We start from the raw sequence: 6,197 nt of genomic DNA, 5'->3' as shown, positions 1-6,197 counted from the left end.
TAATTATAATGGTGTATGTCCGGACCTGGATCCAGACTGGGATGCTAATTATAATGGTGTATGTCCGGACCTGGATCCAGACTGGGATGCTAATTATAATAGTGTATGTCCGGACCTGGATCCAGACTGGGATGCTAATTATAATGGTGTATATCCGGACCTGGATCCAGACTGGGATGCTAATTATAATGGTGGATGTCCGGACCTGGATCCAGACTGGGATGCTAATTATAATGGTGTATGTCCGGACTTGGATCCAGACTGGGATGCTAATTATAATAGTGTATGTCCGGACCTGGATCCAGACTGGGATGCTAATTATAATGGTGTATGTCCGGACCTGGATCCAGACTGGGATGCTAATTATAATGGTGGATGTCCGGACCTGGATCCAGACTGGGATGCTAATTATAATGGTGGATGTCCGGACCTGGATCCAGACTGGGATGCTAATTATAATAGTGTATGTCCGGACCTGGATCCAGACTGGGATGCTAATTATAATAGTGTATGTCCGGACCTGAATCCAGACTGGGATGCTAATTATAATGGTGTATGTCCGGACCTGGATCCAGACTGGGATGCTAATTATAATGGTGTATGTCCGGACCTGGATCCAGACTGGGATGCTAATTATAATAGTGTATGTCCGGACCTGGATTCAGACTGGGATGCTAATTATAATAGTGTATGTCCGGACATGGATCCAGACTGGGATGCTAATTATAATAGTGTATCTCCGGACCTGGATCCAGACTGGGATGCTAATTAGAATAGTGTATGTCCGGACCTGGATCCAGACTGGGATGCTAATTAGAATAGTGTATGTCCGGACATGGATACCATATCCACGCAGCCTTAGAGTTTACAGCTGTACCTCACCAATCACTATGATGGGCCAAGACATTCTCGGTTATGAGATGTTCATACATGTATGAATAGCCCCAGGCTGGGTCAGTAACCCCCGATTGAAGGCTATTTAGCTCACACTCTAATTCGGCCTGCAAGTACAAGGGCTGGACCTTCCTCATTAACACATCAGACAATGTAAATATACAATCAGGATGGGGATTTTATAAGATCCATTTACTAAACACAGCATTGCAGTGAATTAAATGTAAAACTCAGTAAAGCAATAAAGATAGCCCATTCTGGATCTGACACGCTGTTTTACCCTAAACATTGAGACTCGGTTTTCATTGAGTAAACCCCACGTTTCATTTAACAATAAGTATGATGACAGTAACAGTATTTGTTATTATTATTTAACAGACATTACTCTCTCCAAGCTGTGACAATAGCAGAGTTGTGGAGATTGTTTGCAGATCAGTTTCTCGGACTAAATTTTGTAATTCGGTTTTCTGTTAGTAAATGTCAAGCACCTGCTATATCTTATCATTTTTTTTTCCCAGTGAATGCTTCACTGCGTTTTCTGGAACCAATGAACTAGAAACCATGCCCACAAAAAAGTGACACTTCCCCTTTAAAACTGGAACTGTCACTTCTCTGATATCTCTCGCTCCAAGAATGTTACTGGGTAAGGAGTACTGAGGCGGTGAATATAAATATTTTCCCAGTGATACATTGCATTATCATGAGAATTCAGGTGGCTTTCACAGTTAAGGCCAGAGTAGCTGAAGTGGCAGTATAGCTGACTTAGATGGATGGATGGATAAATGGATGGACAGACAGACAGACATACTGTGTGTGTTCCATGGGATGGATGGATAGACAGACAGACATACTGTGTGTGTTCCATGGGATGGATAGACAGACAGACAGACAGACAGTGTGTGTTCCATGGGATGGATGGACAGACAGACAGACAGTGTGTGTTCCATGGGATGGATGGACAGACAGACAGACAGTGTGTGTTCCATGGGATGGATGGACAGACAGACAGACAGTGTGTGTTCCATGGGATGGATAGACAGACAGACAGTGTGTGTTCCATGGGATGGATGGAAGGATAGACAGACAGACAGACAGACAGACAGTGTGTGTTCCATTTCCAAGGGACAGATTCCAGCCCTTTGTAGGAGCTCTGCCTGGGGGCGGGGTCTACTGGCTAAGCCTGGGGGCGGGTTTAGAACGCGAGCCTTGGGCTGGTTTGCGACGTCACTCCCCGGGGCGTGGCCTGCCAGGCATGGTGGACAATAGCTGCCCCGGGAGCATGGGAGAGAATCGTGCACGGCTCCTTTAAGAAAAGTCTCAGCCCTGGGGAAGCAGATACCGGCTGCGAACCGAGCACCGGGGAGATCCACATCTTTAGAGGGGCCCCTGGGAGCCATGCATGGCACTGCTGCCTGCTCTGCTGGGAGTCAGATCCATGGACACCATGCATAGACTGTACCTGCTCTGCTGGGAGTCAGATCCTGCACCCTGGACACCATGCATAGACTGTACCTGCTCTGCTGGGAGTCAGATCCATGCATAGACTGTGCCTGCTCTGCTGGGAGTCAGATCCTGCATCCTGGACACCATGCATAGACTATACCTGCTCTGCTGGGAATCAGATCCATGGACACCATGCATAGACTGTACCTGCTCTGCTGGGAGTCAGATCCTGCACCCTGGACACCATGCATAGACTGTACCTGCTCTGCTGGGAGTCAGATCCATGGACACCATGCATAGACTGTACCTGCTCTGCTGGGAGTCAGATCCATGGACACCATGCATAGACTGTACCTGCTCTGCTGGGAGTCAGATCCATGGACACCATGCATAGACTGTACCTGCTCTGCTGGGAGTCAGATCCTGCACCCTGGACACCATGCATAGACTGTACCTGCTCTGCTGGGAATCAGATCCATGGACAGCATGCATAGATTGTACCTGCTCTGCTGGGAGTCAGATCCATGGACACCATGCATAGGCTGTACCTGCTCTGCTGGGAGTCAGATCCATGGACACCATGCATAGACTGTACCTACTCTGCTGGGAGTCTGATCCATGGACACCATGCATAATCTGTACCTGCTCTGCTGGGAGTCAGATCCATGGATACCAAGTATAGACTGTACCTCCTCTACTGGGAGTCAGATCCCGCACCCTGGACACCATGCATAGAATGTGCCTGCTCTGCTGGGAGTCAGATCCTGCACCCTGGACACCATGCATAGACTGTACCTCCTCTACTGGGAGTCAGATCCTGCACCCTGGACACCATGCATAGACTGTACCTCCTCTACTGGGAGTCAGATCCTGCATCCTGGACACCATGCATAGAATGTGCCTGCTCTGCTGGGAGTCAGATCCTGCACCCTGGACACCATGCATAGACTGTACCTACTCTGCTGGGAGTCTGATCCATGGACACCATGCATAAACTGTACCTGCTCTGCTGGGAGTCAGATCCATGGATACCAAGTATAGACTGTACCTCCTCTACTGGGAGTCAGATCCTGCACCCTGGACACCATGCATAGACTGTACCTGCTCTGCTGGAAGTCAGATCCAGCATCCTGGACACCATGCAAAGACTGTACCTGCTCTGCTGGGAGTCAGATCCATGGACACCATGCATAGACTGTACCTGCTCTGCTGGGAGTCATATCCATGGACACCATGCATAGACTATACCTGCTCTGCTGGGAGTCATATCCATGGACACCATGCATAGACTGTACCTGCTCTGCTGGGAGTCTGATCCATGGACACCATGCATAAACTGTACCTGCTTTCCTGGGAGTCAGTTCCATGGATACCAAGTATTGACTGTACCTGCTCTGCTGGGAGTCAGATCCCTGCATCCTAGACAACCTGCATGGCTGCAAAGGAACATGGGGTGAGGGGCAGACTCAGACTGCACATGAACATGGGTTGGGGAGGTCATTGTGGGGGGAAGGGTGGGCTGCATGTTTTCCTCAATCACCTACCCATGGAGTGTAATTCTAACCCAGGTAAGTGCATCTGTGCAGAAATATCAATAAAAATCTGAACCCATCACACTATGTACACTGGTCTATTTCTCAGCAACTCGTCAGTCCTGGGAGGGGGAGGGGGAGCTCTAAAAGCTATGGAGAAAACCCAATCTTTATAATAAATAATAATAATGGATATATTAACTATTTAACAGTGGGAGGGCCATATCCATCTGCAGTGGAATCATCTAGCCTGATGGATCCTGAAGGGTTAAAGGAGACAGGAAAAAAACAACAATATTTAAATGCCTAGATAGGGGGAAGAGATTAAATTTCGTTTCTCTCTCATCAATTTTCTGTTTAATGTCACTGGGACTCCGTTGTGGGAGAGGAGATACGTCACAGAGCCATAAATTTGTGATTATACAGCTACCAGCAGCCCCTGCTTTTAATTGAATGGATTTACTCCATACTGCAAGCAGGTATAGTACAGCCACATCTCCCCAATACATTGTATCTCCATCAGCAAAGCAGGATCTGTACAATGAGCAGCCACTCCAAATAGGAGCCAGGTAATGAAGGTATAACGTCCCCTTCCTCTCAACAACAATAAAAGCGACTGAGGGATCTAGCAGAATCCAGGAATCATTTCTCCACCCTGTGCTCACTGTTCAGGGTACATTGCCTGCCACACTCTGACATGCAGTACTTCGCCACGACCTAGGATTCGACATTCTCTAGGTAGGTGAATTGTCTGTGTCTCAGACAACATTTTACTCAAAAGATTTTATTTTATTTTTCGTTTAAAAAATTAATTCAAACAAAAAATGTCAAACCACCCACTGGGAAAAAAAACCCAACAAGGAAAGGCGTTTCCAGGCTGTGTTATCCTGTTATCGTAACTTCTTTACATACATTTCTATTGAATAATAAAAAAACAACAACAATATATTAGCATCCTCTGATATTTGTAGAAGGAACCCTTGTTGGAACACAGACTGCCCTCTGTTTACAGAGAACACATTCTGGAACTCAGATTCTGATGATCTTAATATTCCTAAACACTGGTTTGTTTTTTCTTTTTAACAACATTTTTGGGAGAATTGGGGGGGTAGTAATTAGAATAATCAAAAAATGCTAAATGATAGGAGAAACGCTTAAAGCAGGTCACATTTCAAGGGTATGTACATATGGCTAAAATTAGAAAACTATCAATCATGCCAAAATATAGTGCAGTCTGCAACTGAATTAAAATTATTAGAGATTTGGTGCCATTTTACATTCTCATCTTCTATCTTTATTGTATTTATTTTCTCAATATATATTTTATCTATATATATTTTTGCATTTTGTTAACACACAGAAACTGGAATAATAGATTTAGATCTGGTCGGTGCTAGGATTTGGTTTATAATGTATTAGGAAGAATCCACTGTGTTTAGATCACAGACGATTGAGAAATCTGCTAATTAGATGCAAATTTTTATATATATATATATATATATATATCACACTATAGAGTTTATTTTTTTGTTTATTTTTGTGTAAGGGTTTTATATATTAAACAGTGTTTCCGTCTTCCTGTTTCGAATGGAGATTTTCTCATGAATCCAATGGCTGAGGACAAATGAACCTTAGCTGTATTGGTTATTTCTTTATTTTAACTTCCATTGATTCCCTGCATTTATATACACGGCAGAAATTATATTGCTTTAGTAGAAAAAAAATAGATTTTTGTTTAACGATTTTTAATTAAACCCATCGACTTTTCACTTAACAATAGAATGAAAAGACTTGAGGCCTGGGCAGACTCCTTCTCTGTGGAAATTAGCAGCTAAAGTTTCTCAGATTTTTTTACTAATTCGTATAATTTCACTTGTATGTTTTTATATATTTATATATTCCAGAGATTTCTGTTCTTCACTGCTATTTCTTGAAATTGTTTTTTTTTTTAAATGCTTAGATGATTAGCAAAATAAAAATAAATAAATAAAAAATATACTGTTTCTCTGACTACACAGAGTTTTGTGTGTAGTCCACCCACATAACTGGGTTAATGTGAAGATATATACATTCGTTGAATAAATTCACACATCATTTTAATTATTTTTTTACAAAAATATATCAGATAAAAATGTCAAATTATATAATTAAATTATTTATATATATTATATCATTCCAAAATACCCCCCAACGAAATAATATTACTAAATTCATTTTTTATGCATTTGGTATTTTCCATTAAAAAATTTCAAATGCTGTAAATGTCAGTATTTAAATTGTAATATATATTTTTTACATTTTGGTGAGATTCCCCCCCCCCCCCCCCCA

At 43.0% G+C, this 6,197-nt stretch overlaps 1 protein-coding gene across 1 annotated transcript in view; it reads left to right on the top strand.

Moving 5' to 3' along the window:
• Window positions 1-4,088: 4,088 nt before the first annotated feature.
• The window catches only part of BAHCC1 (BAH domain and coiled-coil containing 1), a 125,825-nt gene continuing 123,716 nt past the window's right edge, over window positions 4,089-6,197 (top strand). Inside the window, exon 1 of the mRNA XM_063456302.1 lies at window positions 4,089-4,607. The gene's annotated coding sequence lies outside the window, so the exon portion shown is untranslated. The remainder of the gene's footprint in view (window positions 4,608-6,197) is intronic.

This window comes from Pelobates fuscus, chromosome 5, assembly GCF_036172605.1.
Source record: "Pelobates fuscus isolate aPelFus1 chromosome 5, aPelFus1.pri, whole genome shotgun sequence".
Taxonomy (NCBI): domain Eukaryota; kingdom Metazoa; phylum Chordata; class Amphibia; order Anura; family Pelobatidae; genus Pelobates; species Pelobates fuscus.
Note: the sequence above shows the minus strand (reverse complement) of the source record. Positions and strands in the feature narration are given on the sequence as shown.